Source organism: Mastomys coucha, unplaced genomic scaffold, assembly GCF_008632895.1.
Source record: "Mastomys coucha isolate ucsf_1 unplaced genomic scaffold, UCSF_Mcou_1 pScaffold13, whole genome shotgun sequence".
In the NCBI taxonomy this organism is placed as follows: domain Eukaryota; kingdom Metazoa; phylum Chordata; class Mammalia; order Rodentia; family Muridae; genus Mastomys; species Mastomys coucha.
The window spans coordinates 14409792-14429946 of record NW_022196895.1 but is presented as its reverse complement, the minus strand read 5'-3'; the positions used below and the strand labels follow the sequence as shown (position 1 = coordinate 14429946).

Genomic DNA, 20155 nt, shown 5'->3' with positions numbered 1-20155 from the left:
GCTCCACAGTTAATCTCTGCAACTCCTTCCATGTGTATTTGGTTCCCCCTTTTACGAAGGAATGCACTGTCCACCATTTAGTCTTCCTTCTTCTTTAGTTCCTTGTGGTTTGTGGATTGTTCTTCCTGTATTCCAAACTTCTGGGCTAATAACCACTTATCAGAGAGTGCATACCGTGTTTGTTCTTTTGTGACTTGGTTACCTCACTCAAGATGATATTCTCCAGAAAAAATATGGAATGCTTCACAAATTTGTGTGTCATCCTTGTGCAGGGGCCATGCTAATCTTCTCTGTATCATTCCAATTTTAGTATATGTGCTGCTGAAGCGAGCACTATCCTGGGTTTTTTGTTATTCCATATGAATTTGCAAAATTACTCCTTTATGAACATTGATGCAAAAATGTTCTATAAAATTCTTGCCAACTGAATCCAAGACCACATCAAAACAATCATTCAAGTAGGCTTCATTCCACAGATTCAGGGATTATTCAATATACAGAGATCCATCAATGTAATCTACTTCATAAACAAACTCAAAAAACCCCACATGATCATTTCATTAGTTGCTGAAAAACCATCTGACAAAATTCAGCATCCCTTCATGTTAAGAGTCCTGGAAAGATCCAGAATTCAAAGCCCATACCTAAACATAGTAAAAGTAATATACAACTAACCAGTAGCCAACATCAAACTGAATACATAGAAACTTGAAGCAAGCACACTAAAATTGGGGACTAGACAAGGCTACCCTTACTTCTTTTGACATTCTTTCCTTGTTTTGTGCAATTGTTATTTTGATTATTATGTGACAGAAGCAGTTTCTTTTCTGGTCTAGTTTATTTGGAGTTCTGTAGGCCTCTTGTATGTTCATGGGCATTTCTTTCTTTAGGGAAATTTTCTTCTATAATTTGTTGAAGATATTACTGGCCCATTAAGTTGGGAATCTTCTCTTTCTTCTATACCTGTTATCCTTAGGTTTGGTCTTCTCATTGTGTCCTGGATTTCCTGGATGTTTTGGGGTTAGGAGCTTTTTGCATTTTGCATTTTCCTTGACTGTTCTGTCAATGTTTCTTATGGTATCTTCTGCCCCTGAGATTCTCTCTTCTATCTCTTGTATTCTGTTGGTGATGATTGCATCTACGACTCCTGATCTCTTTCCTAGGTTTTCTATCACCATGGTTGTCTCCCTTTGTGATTTCTTTATTGTCTCTACTTCTACTTTTGGATCCTGGATTTTTTTTTAAATTCTTTCAACTGTTTGTGTTTTCTTATATTTCTTTAAGGGACTCATATGTTTATCCTCTTTAAGGGCTTCTACCTGTTTACCTGTGTTCTCCTGTGTGTGTGTGTTTTTTTTAAGGGAGTTATTTATATCCTTCTTAAAGTCCTCTATCATTATTATGAGATGTGATTTTAAATTAGAATCTTACTTTTTTGTTCCATTGGTCTATCCAAGTCTTGCTGTGGTAGGAGATCTGGGTTCTGATGATGCCAAGTAGCCTTGGTTTCTGTTGCTGATGTTCTTGTCCTTGCCTTTCTCCATGCCATTATCTCTAGTGCTACCCACCCCCTTATTGTCTCTGACTGGAGCCTGTCCCTTCTCTGATCCTGGTTGTGTCAGAACTCCTCACAGTCCAGCTGTGTCTGTGATCCTATGCCCCTTGGATCCTGTGATTCTGAGATCTAGGGTGTGTCAGAGCTCCTGGGAGTCAACCTGCCTCTGGCATCCTAAAATCCTGATGTGACCAAGCTCTTGAGATCCCATTGTGTCAGAACTCCCGGGAATCAAGCTTTCTCTGCAGGTGCTAGCTGCAAGGTTCCTCTGCCTCTGGCTTGAGTTTGTGTCTCCCTAGTTCTTGTGGGGGTCCCAGCTATGCTGGGGCTTGGAAAAGATGTTCTGGTCTCAACTGTGTTTTTGAGTGTGTCAGCGCTCCCATGCTCCTAGGTGTTTCCAACCTCCTGGGAGCTGAGCTTTCTCTGTGATCCTGTGATCCTGTGATCCTGTGATCCTATGATCCTGAGCATTTCAGAGCATCTGGAAACCGGACTCCCTCTAGGTGTGGGTGGAGAGTCAGCACTCTAGTTCTGGTCCCAGTGAAGATTCAGACCAGAAGGAAACCATTCCAGTGGCTGGGTGGGGGTTTCTGCGTCCCAGGATCCAGGGGTCCCAGTTGCTCTGGATGTTGTGGAAGATGTTGTGGTCTCCTCACCTGTGATCCTGGGCACTTCAGAGCACCTGAGAGTTGGGCTCCCTTTGGGTGTTGTAGGAGTGGTTGCAGAGCCAGCACCTCAGGTCTGCTCCAGGTGGAGGTTCAGCCTGGAAACTTGAAACTATCTTGAATAATTAAAGGGTTTTATATTTTTACATGTTATAGGTACACAGAAAATTTAGTACTTTAAAGTGGCTATGTATAAACCATTATAAAACAATCTTATAGCATAACAAATATAAATATTAGGGAATTTTTAAATAAATATTTTATTTTAAATTAATGTATGTTTGTATGTGTGCCCCTGTGTGTGAATGAATATCATATGTGTTTGTTCATATGTATAGAGGCCAGAAATGGGTATCAGATTTCCTGGAGAAGCAGTTACAGTTGCTTTTGAACAATGACATCTTTGTTGTAGGAACTGAACCAGGGTCTTCTGGAAGAGCAGCATGAGCTTTGAACTTCAGAGCCATCTTTCTATTCACATGAATTATTTGTACGTTTGTATTATTAGCATTTGTTAGTTGATTTTTAAAATGTATGCTCTGGAGACTAAAAATATACACATATGCACAGAGAACCAGATATGTGTTAAATAACATTTTCTATATGTGGCCTCTGCTTTCATTTGTATGTCTATTCAGAAATCAGTCATACTTTGTTATCTGAAAGTTTTTAATCAGATCATTCTTACTTCTTGACTAAATGCCTACTTCTGTGTAGGCTGCAAAGAAATCTACTGAACTCTGCTATAAACCATTAGGCAGCAACCCCTTTGCACATACTTGATCTTCTAAATCTTGGTATTTTAAGACTGTGACTGTATGATGCCCTAGAATTGGATCAGAATACCACAAATAGAATTTCAACAGCAGTGCATAATAAGTTTACATATACATAGTGTATATATATATAAACTATCTTTCTATCTATCTATCTATCTATCTATCTATCTATCTATCTATCGAGACAGAGAGAGTTTACCAAATTACCAAATGTTATCTAGTGATTACTTACTATGCTGGATGCCTGGGATGGGGAGTGTTTTGTGAATATATCTTCAAATTGACAGTAACATCAGTCTAGAGACATAATGGAGCACTGTAAACAAAGTTTATTAATTGAGCACAGGTTAATAATATGTGTTTAGAGAAAGTGTAAAAGACATAGAAACAAATTAAAAAAGAATCACAAATAATTAGGATAACTCCAGAGGACTTTGAAGCACATTGGTCTACTGTCTTATAGAAACATTTTCTTTTTTTCCAACATACATTTCTCCTTTATGAAAGAAAATTGTGAAAGTTTGGAAAGCTTGCAATTTTGATATAAACTTAGCCTCCAGGTTTTCTTCATCACATAGCTCAGGGTACTTATTAGAAATCCTGGCTCCTGAGGCTGTATCCCAGACTTACTAAATACAAAACTCTAGTGAGTAAGTCAAAATAGGTGCAAATTTATAGGAAAATATTGTTTAGGGAGCATTGTAATGGATGGAATGTTGAACCACCCAAAATAGGAATTACCTTATCTTTACTCTTGATTTATGTTGTTAGAAGTTTAAGTAAAATCCTAACAATTAAATGTGCATTTTAAATGGGTGACATGTTATTAAGTTTAACCATATTTAATCTTCCATATTAGTAGCATAGTTTCTTCCTACCAGGTGTTTCAAATCACACCTACAAATAATGATTAATGAGAAAGGAGAAAATAAGGCAAAAATGAGAAATAAAATAATATGTAATGTAAAGTGTTAACAGTTATGAGTATATTATATATATTATATTATTATCACAGTAACATAGAAAATATAATTTATCCTTATCCTGAAAAAATTGAAAGAATTCACGATTTTATGGTATTTCCAAACGCACTCTAGCATATGAATTAAGCTCATGCATTCCCATGAACTCTGACATTACCACAGAGTTCCCAACACCAAATCACTCCCCCTGAGTTTCAGCTACAAACATGATATAGAACTAACTGCAGCTCATTATTGAAGCAAATGCTAAAAAGAATAAAAACATCCAAATGGAATTAAGATCTCCATAGTCTTTGACACTCATGCCTCTTCTCTTTATGGCCAACATCAGGATATTAATATTTCATCACTGTGGTACCCTTGGGCTTTCTGGAATCCTGTTACTCAATTTTAGACACAAGCTCAATACTCAACCCCAAGCCTTTGAACCTAATTATTCAAGACACCCTAAACCCATAATTCGGCCACTAGATAAAATCAAGAAAGAAATACAATATATTTATGCTAACTCAAAGGATTCAAATAAAGATATAATATCTTAGAGCTTTATAAGGACCTTGGAAAGAAGCCAACACCACAGTGTTTTCTATGATTTATTCCATATTCTATGAAAAACTTTTACATAATAACAACAGCTTTTATTTATATTGTATTTAGTGATTTTGTAAATACTTTCACATAGGTTTATTTATTTGTTCCAAAATAGAATCAAGTGTGGCAAGCACGATATACATTATCACTGTTTTACTAATAAGGGAGAAGATCAAAAAAGATGTTTTAGTTCTCATAAATAATAACAGTTTTAAAATAAGCTCCCAATTCAAAAAAGTCCCTGAAATATAAATGTAAATTGCAACCCCTGTAACTAGAAATTAATATGATAGTTAAGAACATAAATGTACTTTTTTGGAAGATGTACTTATTTAGGCACAATATTATTTTGTATACCCTTTTATCTAAGCATATCATTAGAAAAAAGTCAATAAGTCTCTCCATGTCTATCTAACCATTTTATCAATTAACTCTTTGACCAATGCATTAATTATGTAAACTGATATCATGTCTAATTAAATAGCAATCAAATTTAAAAAGCATAGCATGAAGAAACACTGAAAATCAAGACCCTGAATACTATCATTATTCTTTCTGATATCATATGACACTGAGTAGAATAATTGTTTACTCACTTTGAAAAAGCATGTAACAAAAGGTTCTGCCTATGGTGGACCAGTGTAGATGGTCAATTTGAAAATAAATAAACGAGATAAAGGAATTTATCTCTTTTTTTATATCTCTGTCTGACACATGAAATCCCTTAGGTGGATGGACATTATATTTTTATATGATACTGCTTAGGTATATAAAACCAAAAAAGCTATGCTGAGCTATGGTCAATACTATTCTGAAGCTTTGGAGACATTGTAATTTCTATATTTATACATGCAATAACCAAAGAAAAACTGTAGCATGTCACAGATGTAAGATATCATTCAACAATGGACTCTAGGGGCTAACAACAAAATGGCTGAGAAGATTGTTCCAAATGAGAGATTGTTTTCTATATAGAGTTCAGTTCATGACAATTTTAAGGAGTGACATGAAATTTGGGTTCTAATTCTAGCACAGTAGGAAGCTGAGGTTTGCATAACTCTGCATACATACAAATCTTCCTTTATACTTCTGCTCAGCTCTGAAACAGAACACAGAACGGTACCATGTTAAAGTGGGAAAACTACACAAGAGTCTTTGGAATGGCATAGATTCAACCACATGACTAAAACTTTAATACCACATACCAGACCACTACAATTTTGAAGGTTTTTTGGTTAGTTGTTTGACTTGGTTTTCGAGTAGTATTTACTTTCTTTTTTTTTTTAAGTCCAGATTTTATCCCCCTCCTGGAGGACCCTCTGACTGTTCCACATCCCATATCTCCTTCCCACATGTCCACAAGGATATCTCCAACCCACTAACCCCGCCCCACCCGACACCTCCACTCCCTGAAGCTTCCAGTCTCTTGAGGACTAGGAACATTTTCTCTGACTGAGTCCAAACCCAGCAGTCAGATACGTGCTGGGAGCCTCATATCAGCTGGTGTATGCTGGTTAGTAAGCCAGTGTCTGAGAGCTCTCAGAGTCCAAGTTAGTCGAGGCTGCTGATCCTCCTACAGGGTCGCCCTCCTCCTCAGCTTCTTCCAGTTTTGCTCTAATTGAACAACAGAGGCCAGCAGGTTCTGTCCATTGGCTGGGCGTAAATAATCTGACTCTTTCAGCTGCTTGTTGGGTCTTTCAGAGGGCAGTCATGATAAGCACCTTTTTGTGAGCACTCTATAGCCTCAGGAATATTGTCAGACCTTGGGCCTCCCCTTGACATGGATCGCAATTTGGGTCTAATGCTGGACCTCCTTTTCCTCAGGCTCTTCTCCATTTTTGTTTCTGCAGTTCTTTCAGATAGGAACAATTACAGGTCAGAGTTTTTGACTGTAACATGGCAATACCATCCTACACTTGATGCCCTGTCCTTTTACTGCAGTTGTGCTCTATAAGTTACCTATCCCTACTGTAGGACATTTCATCTAAGGTCCCTCCCTTTGAGTCCTGAGTGCCTCTCACCTGCCAGGTCTCTGGTATATTCTAGAGGGATCCCCTACCTCCTACTTCCTGAGGTTGCCTGTTTCCATTCTTTGTGCTGGCCCTCAGGGCTTCAGTCCTGTTCCCCCCACCCAATACTTGATCATGTTCACCTCTCCTCCTCTCTATCCCCTTTCTCACCCCCCTCCTGTGATTTCTTTCTTCTCCCCTTATTTTCTTGATAGGAAACTCTACCCCCAAAATATTTTATACTATAGCTTATTGCAAGATTCCTGGAGGTTTAAATAACTTAAACTCACTCTTTGGAGAATAACAATCAATCTCTGAATAGATCTTACTTTGTAGAGTTATTTACTTCCCAAAGAAATCAGAGCCCTGGAAAGATTCAGAAATCAATCCCTTTTAAAGAAAAAGAAAATAAAATTTCCAGCAGGTTGTGGCACTATTCACTTTCAAACCCCAAGTATGATATAGGTCTAATTTCAGCCACAATATAATTTAAATGGGAGATTGTTCAGCTATGTGTAAGGTAACATGTATCATTGTAAATATTAAAATGACAGGTCTGTGGATTTGGATGTTTATTTTGGAAACAGAAACACTTTAAAGAGCATGTAAGCATTTTCCACAGAGAAAAATCAACACAGTGCCACTGAACATTTCACCAGGCAAGTCAGAATGATCCATTTTGTACTGCCTGTGACATTAATGACAGAATTTTGGATAAAACCTATTGGGAACTGAACTGGTATATGGCAAGTGGCATTTCAGAGTAGGAAATTAATTTACAAAGTTCCTGAATGAGGTACCATGAACCAAAAGCTTGGCAAGAGCTAATGGTTAAAATTCATTTCCACTCTGTCCTCTGAAAGATCATTTTGCAGTTTAGACAAAAAAAGCTAGCATTTCTATGGTAATTAATCAGGAGTTAGTCCAGATGAGTGTCTATGCAGGAGAATTCATGGATTCACAGAATGTCAGATTACTAACTATCTCATATGAAGAAAAGAAGAATATAAATGAAGATTGATCATAATGACAAGCATCATAGAATAGTCTGCTCTGTCCTCATCACCCTCAATGTGTGATTCCACTCAGCAAAGTCACTCTGGAAACAGTCTCTATAATAGTGCAGAATGTCTATAATCAGGGCTGCTTCAAATTCTAAAAGGAAAATGAGTTTATCTGTTTCCTTGTTTGTCTCCATCACATTTATCAGAAAACAGTTTTATTATGAATAAGCCCTATATAATGCAAGCTATGTATGTGGCAATATTTCCTAAGTTAAAAATAAGCAGAATTTGGGTATATTGGAAATGGAGAAATGGAAATTGAGTGGATATTAAGAGTTGTGTTTATGTCTATGGTAAGCAATAACATTTTGATCAATAACACTTAAAAAAATTAAAGTTCCAAAAGAAAGTTTCTCTCTATCACATACTATCAACTCTTACATTGTCAAGTTACTGCCAATAAAATCCTAAGTTTAGGTTTTCTTTTATTTCATACTAATCATTGATGTTCAATGTATATCATTTTGAAACGTGTCAGCTGTGAGAACTTGGGCCAATCAAATTACTTTCCTTATACCTTGATTTTGAAGCTATGAAGCAAGTGCACATGTATAGGTTTACATGATTTTCCAGGCTACTTCTACAGATGATGATATCAATAATAAGTACATTTACAAAGTAATAACATACCAAATCATATTTTCAACCTTATTCCTTCTCAGAATTTTTTTCTTTTTTTATCTTTTTTTTATGTTTAGTCATTTTATTGGATATTTTCTTTATTTACATTTCAAATGTTATCCCCTTTCCTGGTTTCTCCCCTCTCGGAAACCCCTTATCCCATCCTTCTTCCCCTGGCTTCTATGAGGGTGTTCCTCCACTCACTTAACCACTCCCACCTCCTCGCCTTCGATTCCCCTACACTGGGGCATCTATCGAGCCTTCATAGGACCAAGGACCTCTCCTCCCATTGATGCCTGACAAGGCCAACATTTGCTACATATGCATCTGGAGCCATGTGTACTTCTTTGTTGATGGCTTAGTCTCTGGGAGTTCTGAGGTCTCTGGTTGGTTGATATTGTTGTTCTTCCTATGGGGTTGCAAACCTCTTCAACTCCTTCAGTACTTTCTCTAACTCCTCTATTGAGGACCCGTGCTTAGTCCAATGATTGGCTATTAACATCCGCTTCTGTATTTGTAAGGCTCTGACAGGCTCCCTCAGGAGACAGCTATATCAGGCTCCTGTCAGCATGAGCTTCTTGGCATCTACAATATGTCTGGATTTGGTAACTGTATATGGGATGAATCCTCAGGTGGGACAGTTTCTGGATGGCCTTTCCTTCAGTCTCTGCTCTACACTTTATCATCATCTTTGCTCCTGTGAGTATTTTGTTTTCCGAAGCACTCACAGTTTGATTTTCCTTCTTCTTGAGCTTCATGTGGTCTGTGAATTGTATCTTGAGTATTTGGAGCTTTTGGACTAATAACCACTTATCAGTGAGTGAATATCATATGTGTTCTTTTGTTTAGGTTACGTCATTCAGGATGATATTTTGTAATTCTGTCCATTTGCCTAAGAATATCACGAATTCGTCCTAGTAGTACTACAATGTGTAAATGTACCACATTTTCTGTATCCATTCCTCTGCTGAAGGACATCTGGGTTGTTTCCAGCTTCAGGTTATTATAAATAAGGCTGTTATGAACATAGTGGATAATGTGTACTTATTAGTAATTAGCTTAATGTGTTGTATAATTGCATCAGTAGAATTCTCAAGCACCAGGAATTTTATCAAGTAACATGTAGTCTGATATTATAAATATTTCACAAAGTTTGAAGTTGTAGAAAGGCTTTCTCTGTCTCTGACTCTTTTACTCTGCTAATGAAATTACCCATCATGCCTCCAAATGTACTATATAATATATATGTATATAATACATAATATATACATATATATTTCTCTGATTCATTCTATACAAATACTTAGAAATCCCTGCCATTTATACCTTAAAAGAAGAAAATATTCCATATTTTCATATCCTTGCATTCATCAGTTTATCATCATTCACTGCTCTGTTAGATTCCATCAACTTGAATTCCCTACTTCTGTGTTGACTATTACTTTTCTCAATTTCACAAGTACATTCATCCTCAAATCTCCAAATTGAGCCAATCTGATCTGTAATTTTATTTTGTTTCATTACACTGCTAAGTATAAGTAAAGGTCTACTGATATATCTGTTCTCATTTATGGTGAGCATTAATTTCCAGTTAAGTACAAGCTCCATTAATTGTAGTATTCAAAAGTCATAAACTGTATACTAGATAAGAGAGGAAACTCAATGTTTGAGTCCAGCTGTGTGGACATTTCCAGATGTAGATATTAATATTATTGCACAGGCTTTTCCTTGTACACTGAAACACTGATCAGTTTGTTCACTGCTAATACTCAAGTTCTGACTTCAGAACAATCCAGGCATTATTACATCCACAGGAAATCTCCCAGCATGGGTTTGCCATCTGAGGGATTTGCCAATCTGTTGATATTTAGTACTTTCCTTAAAACTTATATTCCATTGATTTGTTTTCTTCAAACTCTACCATACAATTTCACATTTTAAATATTATCGTATCAATAAAACATAGGAAACTTGAACATAAGGACTTCATGTTTATACTTCTCCATTCTGTCAGATTTATATGTGGGAAGAGAGAATGGAATCTCTCTCCAGATTGCACTTTTGCAAGTAATTCTTACCTTGAGACACACTAGAGCACACAGTGAATTTATGTGTAGCACTAAGGAACACAGCCTATAATAAGACAAACATGTAGAAAAATATTAAGATAAATATTCAATATATATAATTTGCAAAATATATTTAATTTTTGATCATATATCATTACACTGTACATGTTTAATATAATTAATGCAAAATTAGCATTTTAAATTATATAGACTAATGACCATTAATTTTGCCTCTCTCTTCACAGTTCTCCAGTAACTCCCCTTCTTTTTCAGAACTAAAGTCAGCCTTATACATTACAGCTTCTTTTATTCTTTTTCTTATTGTCTTTCAGTGTTCTCTTATTCTTTTTACAGCTTTCCAGGGGCATTACTATCTATTGGTGCCTGGGTTTGTTCTTTTTATCATTTTGCTTTTCTCCACATGGCCATGCCTCCCACTGCACTATATGTCTGCTTAAACAGCCTCCTAGTTGAGATACTTTCCTATGGTATAGAGGAAAAAATATCATCCTCATGTCATTGCACTCTGACTTTACAAGCTGTCTCATTCTGGCCAGCATTCTTCACAGTTGGGCACAGCCCATATGTTTTCTTTCTTTGAGAACTAAGTCCCTCAACTTAATATTAGCTCTACAAAGGAAAGCCCTATATTTTCTTATTTTTTTCCAGGCATATGGTGGTTCTGAGAATACACATTTATTCCATTTATTAAGATTTATGAAAATGAATATTTTAAAATTTATTCTGGTAGACTCAATTTTAAGCCATTAGCTAAATTTCATAGACAAGTTTGAAATTAATTTAGTAATATTTCCAAAACACAAAATGATTCATTCTAACTGGCTACATTTTTTCATATGTAGTGCATTCTGATTTATGAATGAGCTATACATGTGTTTAAAATACTCCAAACTGAGAAAAGTTTGGATTTCAATAAACTTATTTTCCTTTTTGTTATTAATATGTTTACAACCCAAGTTAACTAAATCTACAAGCCATATTTATACTTATTTCCATTAGATTGTTTTGAAAATTTACACTTCTTTTTTATTAGTTATTTTGTTTAATTATAATTCAATGTTATCCCTCTTCCTGGTTTCCCTTCTGAAATCCTACCATTGCACCCTCACTCACCCTGCCTTCAAGAGAGGGCTCCCCTACCCACCCACTACCCTACACTGGGGCATTAATCCTTCACAGGAACCAGAGCTTCTCCTCCCGTTTATACCAGACATGGCCAACCTCTGGTACATATGCAGCTGGAGCCATGGGTTCTCCATGTGTATTCTTTTGTTGGTGGTTTAGTCTCTGGGAGTTCTGGGGGGGCTGGTTAGTTGATATTGATTTTCTTCCTCTGGAGCTGGAAACACCTTTAGATCTTTCAATTCTTCCCCTAACTCCTCCAATGGGGTACCTCTGCTCAGTTGGCTACATGCATCCACATCTGTATTGGTTAGGTTCTAACAGAGCCTTTCAGGAGACATTGATATCAGGCTCCTGTCAGCAAGCACTTCTTGGAATCAGGAAGTGTTGGGTTTGGTGGCTGCATATGGGATGGATCTCCAGGTGGGGCAGTCTCTAGATGGCCTTTCCTTCAGTCTCTGTTTGACTCTTTATTCCTGTATTTCCTTTAGATAGGAGCAATTCTGGGTTAAAATTTTGTGAAGAGTGGATGGCCCAATCCCACTACTAGGGGCCTTGCCTAACCTCTGGATATGGTTTCTACAGGTTCTCTCTACTCTTTATTGGGTATTTTAGCTAATGACAACCCTGTTGGGACCTGGGAGCCTCTTACTTTTCTTGCATCTGGGACTTGATGATGACTACCCCCAGTTCCCATGCCCTATTCCTACATTCCTTTCTTCAGTTACCTGATCCTCTGTTCATCTCTCCTGTCTCCTCCCACACCTAATTCTGACCCCTATTTTTCTCTCCATATACTCTCTTCCTCCCAAGTTTCTTCTACTCTCAACCTCCAATGATTATCTTGTCCCCCTTCTAAGTAGAACTGAGGCACCCACACTTTGATCTTCCTTTATTATGACTTCACATAGTATATAAGTTGTTTTATGGGTATTCCAAGCTTTTTTCCTAATATCCACTTAGCAATGAATACATACCATGTGTGTTCTTTTGTGACTGGGTTACCTCACTCAGGATGATATATTCAAGTTCCATCCATTTGCCTAAGAATTTCATGAATTCATCATTTTTAATAGCTGAGTAGTATTCCATTGTGTAATTGTACCACATTTTCTGTATCCATTCTTCTGTTGAGGGACATCTGTGTTGTTTCCAGCTTTTGGCTATTATAAACAAGGCTGCTATGAACATGGTGGAGCATGTGCCCATGCTATTATATGTTGGAACATCTTCTGGGTATATGCCCAGGAGTGGTATGCCTGGGTCCTTGGGTAATACTATGTCCAATTTTCTGAGGATCTGCTAGATTGATTTCCAGAATGGTTGTACCAACCTGCCATCTCACCAACAATGGAGGAGTATTCTTCTTTTTCCACATCTACTGTCACCTGAGTTTTTTTATCTTAGCCATTCTGACAGGTGTGAGATGAAACCTCAGGGTTGTTTTGATTTGCATTTTCCTGATGACTAAGAATGTTGAACCTTTCCTTAAGTGCTTCTCAGCCATGCAAGATTCCTCAGTTGAGAATTCTCTGTTTAACTCTGCACCCCATTTTTAATAGGGTTGTTTGATTCTCTGGAGTCTAACTTCTTGAATTCTTTGTATATTTTGGATATTAGCCCTCTATCAGATGTAGGGTTAATAAAGATGTAGAGTTTTCTAGTCTGTGGGTCACTGTTTTGTCCTATTGACAGTTTCCTTGCCTTACAGAAGCTTTTCAATTTTATGAGGTTCCATTTGTTGATCTTAGAGCATGAAGCTAAGCAATTTAGCATATAATTTAGCAATATTTTTAAAAGGATGTACATGAAGAGGGTCACTTGTAAGCCATGTTGTAGGCAGAATCCATTCCTTGGAGATGTACTCTAATTTTTCTTATGTGTCTAAGAATTTATTATAATACAGCTCTGAATATTGGACTGAATTTGGATATTCATCCTTTTCATAAATTTCTGTCACAAAGAAGTTTAATAGAACTAGATTTTAACTACCAAATGTTTGAATAATAATTTCAAGGCTTATTTGTACCCACAAATACATTTCCACTCATTATGCCCTCTATTTGATGTTGCATTAAACTGCAGAAAAGGTGATTCAGACATGCCATTAAGATTACAAATGCTTAAAATCAGCAAAATGTATAATACTCAAGTATGTCAGAGCAAAAACCAACTGTGCCTGTATCTTAACAAAACTATCAGGAGTCACATTGATGAACAAGCTTGTCAATCAATAAAACATCTTACAATTATAATAATTTCATTAGAAAATTAAAAAATATGAATAATAAAAATAAAATTTCAGCTTATGATATAGGGTGTACATAGGTGTAAGTTTTGCATCAGTCCTGAGGATATTTAAACCTTGGTGACAAACCTACCTAATTATTTTTTATAAAGATATTTTAATATTAAAAAATCTTACCAAAATATTTAAGACATTAGGACACTATATAATATTGACAACAGAAATAAGATGTCTTGGTTTGTGTTTGTTTGTTTGTTTTCTTTCTTTGAAACAGGGTTTACAGTATTTTAGAGACCTTTCTTATGTTTTCAAAAGGTGTTCTTGTAGAGCATCAATAGCTTTTAGTAAGGGACATAAATTACCAAATTCTTGACTATCCTGGCACTGGATGGAAATGTACAGTAAAGTAAAAGTAAGAAAAGGGACTGTTAGAACCACAGGCATGGGTCTTATACTCCCAATGACTTGTTTTCTTTGAGGAACATTAATGTCTTTCTTGAAGAATGACCCAGTTTATCACAAAGGAGTAATCAGAATATAAATCAAAGACAGAGTGGTTATATATAGCATAAGAAATGGCTTGATATTCAACTCCAGAATACAAAAGCTGTCTCTTGGCATCTGAATACAACTCACAGCAGACTAAGGGACACCTTCATCCAAGTCATAACTACTCCAGAAAACAGACAAGTAAATATCCCTGGCAAAAGACCAACTCGAGTATAAGACACTCATGGGCTCACAGAGGCAGATCAAAGTAATTGAGCACCAAGACAATGTCTTATTATGTAAGTTAAACTGATGAAATCTGCATGAGCAAAACAAAATAATAGCTGTCTCAGCACAGTCTACCATGACAAATTACAACAACCTAGAAGCACTAAATAACAAATATATTTTCGTAAAGTGTTGAACACTCAGAAGTCCAAAATCAATATAGTAGCCAATTCAAATTTTGATAGCGAATCTCCATATGGCTTACAGTGACTATCTTGTGGCTGTGTCTTTATATGAGACATGGAAAATGAGAGAAAGATCATGAAGGAAGGATAGGATACAGATTGAGAAAGCAATATTTTTGTACTCTTTTGTTTTAAGTATACTATCTAAATTATGTCCAAGTTAGCCTCATTCAACAAAAGTTTTCTGGATGAAAGTTGTCTAAATTCAATCATATTAACCTTTGGGAATGTCAAATGAATTAGAAAGAACACAAAACTTCAGATAACAAGTATTTAGTTAATGGATTGACAGGAATGCTTAAAGATTGTCTATAATTTTCTGGTGAGCTTTGTAACAGTGCCAACATAAGAAAATACAAAAATCAGTTATCATGTCATAACTGTAGGGTAGAATGATGTGTGTGTGTGTGTGTGTGTGTATGTGTGTGTTTATATGTATGTGTGTGTATGTGTGTGTGTGTTTGTGTGTGTGTGAGTATGTGTGTCTGTGTGTGTGTGTGTTCTATCCTTGACTTCTAGCAGGATTCTCAGGAACACTTGCCTCTGGGTATTTGGACACATAAGTTGCCCTTTGAGTTTAGGCTGGAAGAAGTTGACCTTCCTTTCATGGACAAAATATAACAGGAGTTATTTGATGTTACTTCTGATACTTGATTAAAACACATTTGGCTTTTAGTGTTGGATGGGCTCTCACTGATTGTGCTGAAACCAGCTGCTGTGCTCTAAAACATCCTGTACAGGGGCCCAAATGACAAGGAAATGAAAGCAATATCCATCAACAACCACCAAAGAATTAAAGCCTTTGTTCTTCCATGGAGGCATTAATCTGGACAACTACCCAGAGAATTTGGAAACAAATTTTTTTCTGATCCACTAGATATTACTGTGAAAACTCAAATATTGATCAAAGCCTTGTGGGCAATCTTTAACAAGAAGGACCTATCAGAGCTGCACTAATTCTCTTGATAGGAAAAAGCTGTGGAGTAGCACATGTCCTAAATTCTGGAGTTTCCAAGATTACAATGTGTAATTATAAGGTAATAATATAATGATATTGCAATATTATAAGTTCTGTTGGTTGATAGCTTACATAAATTAGTAAGTGTAGAAAGAATACTTAAAAATCACAACACATATAAACTGAAAGAAGATATACACAAACAGTGGTAACAAGGTAAAAGAGCAAGCCTAGGGAATCAGTTTAATTTGTTGCCAGTTTGGGTGTTTTAATTGAGTACCATTTGGGTTACGGTGTAGCTCAGTTCCAGAATATCTGTCTCACATAAACAAAGCCACAGTTCTTCTTTACTTAGCAACAGAAAATCAAATGGAATACAAAGTAATAGATGAGGCTGAAATGTTTATATGCACAGTGGATATTTTTCAGTCCTTCAGCTTTTGCCAGAGATATTTATTTTGGAGCTACCTATTTTTAAGTTTTGTTTAGGATCAATTCCCTATCTTTCTGTAGGAGAATGTTTAGAATGTCAGAATAAAAATAAAAGTGTGAAATGCACATCCACAGTTTCACATTTTCAAGTTTTAAAAGCATATGCGTTAATCAGGGATACAAACAAAATCTGAAAAAGAGGGTGGAGGAAGGATGAGCAAATAGATGGATTCTTCCCCTTTTCCTTTTCAGTGTAACTAGTAGAGAAATCTCGATTCTCCCAGCATTGATGACTTCTCCATTCTGTGTTCACCAGGAGCCCTCAATAGACTATTCATAAAACATATCCTACTTCCATGCTATTATTTTGCAGTTGGCTTCAAATTCTATGCTGCTTTTCTACTGAATTGAAATCATACCTGGAAAAGAATCACTGTTTTTTTGCAACTGTGTAAATGACCTAGTATATAATGGGTCCCAATGTGTTTTGTTTTTATGTTGTAATATAAGTACTTTACTTCTGCCTTCCCTTCCTCTACTCAATACCTCTCTTCCTATTCTCTTTCAAATTTATGTCCTCTTCTTTATTATTTGCTATATATATGCATATGTATAGGTATATGTATCCATACATCAGACACAGAACATTCCAGAAAATGTTCATTCAACCAAAAGGTAGAACTGTGGAGACAAGTCCCAATAGATTACATACAAAATGTTCTACACCTAAAGCTGAGATAATATTGTGGATATTTGGGTAGGCAGAAAGACTATATGAGCTAAAGGATCTGGAAATTTGCTGTGAGATAATGTCTCCCATTAAAAGCAGTAGCTGCATCTATAAATTCTCACCCACATGACTGCTTAAACATAACCCGAACCTGTCCTACAGCAATAAAAAACATGCCAATGAGGACTGAAAGAATCTCAAGAAGCTCAGCCCTTCACATAGAAATATAGGCAACGAACGGATGCTGACAGTAGTAGAGTCTTCTCCATGGAAGATGGCTGGTTATCTAATACTATAGGATCAACCTGAAAAAATCACTTCCTTTTGATGCAGTGCTGGCTGATTAATTAGCTTGTCTGGTGGGATGCTGCAAAGTAATATGCTGTGTTTCTCAAGCATGCTCTTAGCTTCTAACAAGACTTCTTGTAGTACATTCTTCATTGAAGGCAGACACTGCTAAAGAAGCAGCTCCCTTAAGATTAAGCTGGAGAGACCATATGTAAATCAAAAATTGTGTTGTGTGGCCAAATAGCTTTCTTTTTAAGATGCCAGTCATGTGTGTTATGTCAGATTAGCTCTTAAAGTCTACATCACACCAGCGTAGGTATCACTAAATGTAAATGATCTCATGGGAAGCAAGACAAGGATCCTGAAGAACCCTCTTCTAAATCTTGATGAATTACAGCAAAATGATATTGTTTTAAGCTATTTAATTTGTTTCTGATTACATAGCAATCCATAACTGGAAATCTCATCACACTTACTTAATGCTAACCTAAATGTTCAATTTAAACAGATGTGAGGGAGCCCCAAGCTGTGAAAATCAATTTGCAATAATATCTAGAAGTGAAGATTTAAGACCAAAGAGATATGTGATAAAGGTGTCATTAAAGATTTAGAGTAAAATAATGGGAAAAATGTAAAATAGACTCTAGAGATGTTCAGATTAGAGGTATTTTGTGTGAGAAAAAGATATATGTTTGACTTTAACCACTATGAAGTTAAATTTAACAACAATTATATGTATATACATATATAAATATATTTGCACACTTATAAATGGACATGTACATTTTATTTGCTGAGAATTCTTTAACTTATATTGTATATAGACAATTCATTGAAGGAATCTTACTTTGCCATATGCCATAAACTTCTAGTGATCCAGTGAACAAAATAAAGTTAAGAATGTTCCAGAAAACCTTAGTTTAGAAAATATGTACCTCTCTATAGAGAATAAATATTTAGAAACATTATTACTTCCTTACAATGTTTTAACTTAGGTAATAAATATATTTTGACAACAACTATATCCTATGTAGCTGGGCATGCCTGTAAAGAATTTTCTTGATTGGATTATTTCATGGGGAAGGAGCCAACTACATCTTGACCACATATTCTGGTGGCAGGACAAATGAAGAGATATGAAAGAAGGCTTTTGTTTTGTGCTCGTTTACTGTCATCGCTCTGCCAAATCGATCTATCCTGTGGATTAGTAATTCCTTTACTAATATGAAAATGTATTTCCAACACAAAAAAAAAGATGAGCAGTTCTCTAGGAATCCTTTGGGAATCAGCACCATATTGTAACTGCTGAAATATATATATTTTTTTTCAGTGAAGACCCACCAGATCCCTGCCCTTTCTGTACGTAAACAACCAGTTTTAGTCTACCAGGATCATAGGATGAAAGGCTTGATAAGGAAGTCTATCATTTTTGTCCCTTTGGAGAACCATAACACATACACTTTTCAACTGAACATCTAAAAATTGTTTACCATTATTCATTAGAGAGATGGCTCAGGGGTTCATACACATACTGTCTTATATACTCATACACTACTTACATCAGGTCCTTATAACTCCTGTGAAGTGCAGCTCCAGGACACCCAGGAGCCTCTTCTGGATTCTACTATGCACTGTACATACACACACACACACACACACACACAGAGAGAGAGAGAGAGAGAGAGAGAGAGAGAGGGAGAGAGAGAGAGAGAAAGAGAGAGAGAGAGTGAGAGAGATAAAAATAAAAATAAAGTAAAATTTAAAAATAAAATAAAAATAAAAAATAAAATAAAAATAAAGTAAAATTTTAAAATACCATTGTTCAGGTAAATATTAGAAACAGACAAATGTGATCACTTAATTTACAAATGAACACTGAATTTCATTCTGGGGAAATATTAATGAATGAAACATAGAAAAGTGGAAAGAAAGGCAGACATGTAGAAAGAAGGGAAGAAGGAAAGAAAGAAAGAAAGAAAGGAAGGAAGGAAGAAAGAAAGAAAAAAGGAAAGAAAGGAAGGATGGAAGGAAGAAAGAAAGAAAGAAACCCAACTAACAAAACCTGCCATGTATATAGAGTTTGACCCTCAGCTTAATAAAATTGATGGATTGAATACCTTACTAATGTTAAATGTGGTTTTCAAATAAAGAAAGGTCAAAAGAAAGAAGAAAAAGACTTCAAAAAAGATAATAATTGGTGTGTATGTTACATATGCTTCTATCAAGCCTCTAATTAGAGACAATATTTAATTTCCATTTGTCATGTTCCTTTTGTCCCTCTCAAAATTCAGAATATGAAATTCACATAAATAGACTAAACTTTACATTCAGCACTGGAGAGATTACAGTGCTTAAAAGGGTTTGCTGCGGTGGTAGAGGGCATTGTTCAGTTCCAAGCATCACATGTCTCACAAGTGCCTATTAATTCCAGTTCAAAGAATCCATCACTCTCTTCTGGCCTCACCAAGCACTGTGCACACAAATGACATACACCTACACAATCAAGAAAAATAAACTCTTAAAATGTTTAAAGGTTTACATGTATTAAATAATAGAACATCTGAATAGTATTTTCAACAGTTGTCAGCTATAAAGGATGATGGCTTAGTTCTTTTACATCATTATACCACAATCCTTTGTCATTAATTATTCTGAGTTTCATAATTTGACTACTGATATACAAATTTCACACTTGATGTTATTCTCTTTTAAGAAATAACATTACATTTATAATATAAGCACCTACAAGATACTGATTAAGTCACTTATGATAATTCAATATAATATTACAGAAATAATAATACAGAAAGCAGTTGGGTTTAAGATTAAAGTTTTCATATATCTTTAAAATTACACAAAACATGACACTGGTCTTCTAAAATGTACTGATAAAATAGCCATATTTTAAGTCAAATCATTCCTTTTGATATCCAAGTATATGTTACTTTAGATATTTGACATAGACATTTTTACAAGATTTACATTGTAAGTGTAATAAAAGAGATTTCACAGTGGAATAACTTCTCAATTTGTATTTTTTTTAAGGTTTTTTTTTTCT

At 35.7% G+C, this 20155-nt stretch overlaps 1 non-coding gene across 1 annotated transcript; it reads right to left on the bottom strand.

The window, feature by feature from the left end:
* Positions 1 to 227: 227 nt before the first annotated feature.
* LOC116087952 lies at positions 228 to 334 on the bottom strand. Its single transcript, XR_004117715.1, has one exon. It is a non-coding gene; the product is annotated as a U6 spliceosomal RNA (small nuclear RNA).
* Positions 335 to 20155: the final 19821 nt, after the last annotated feature.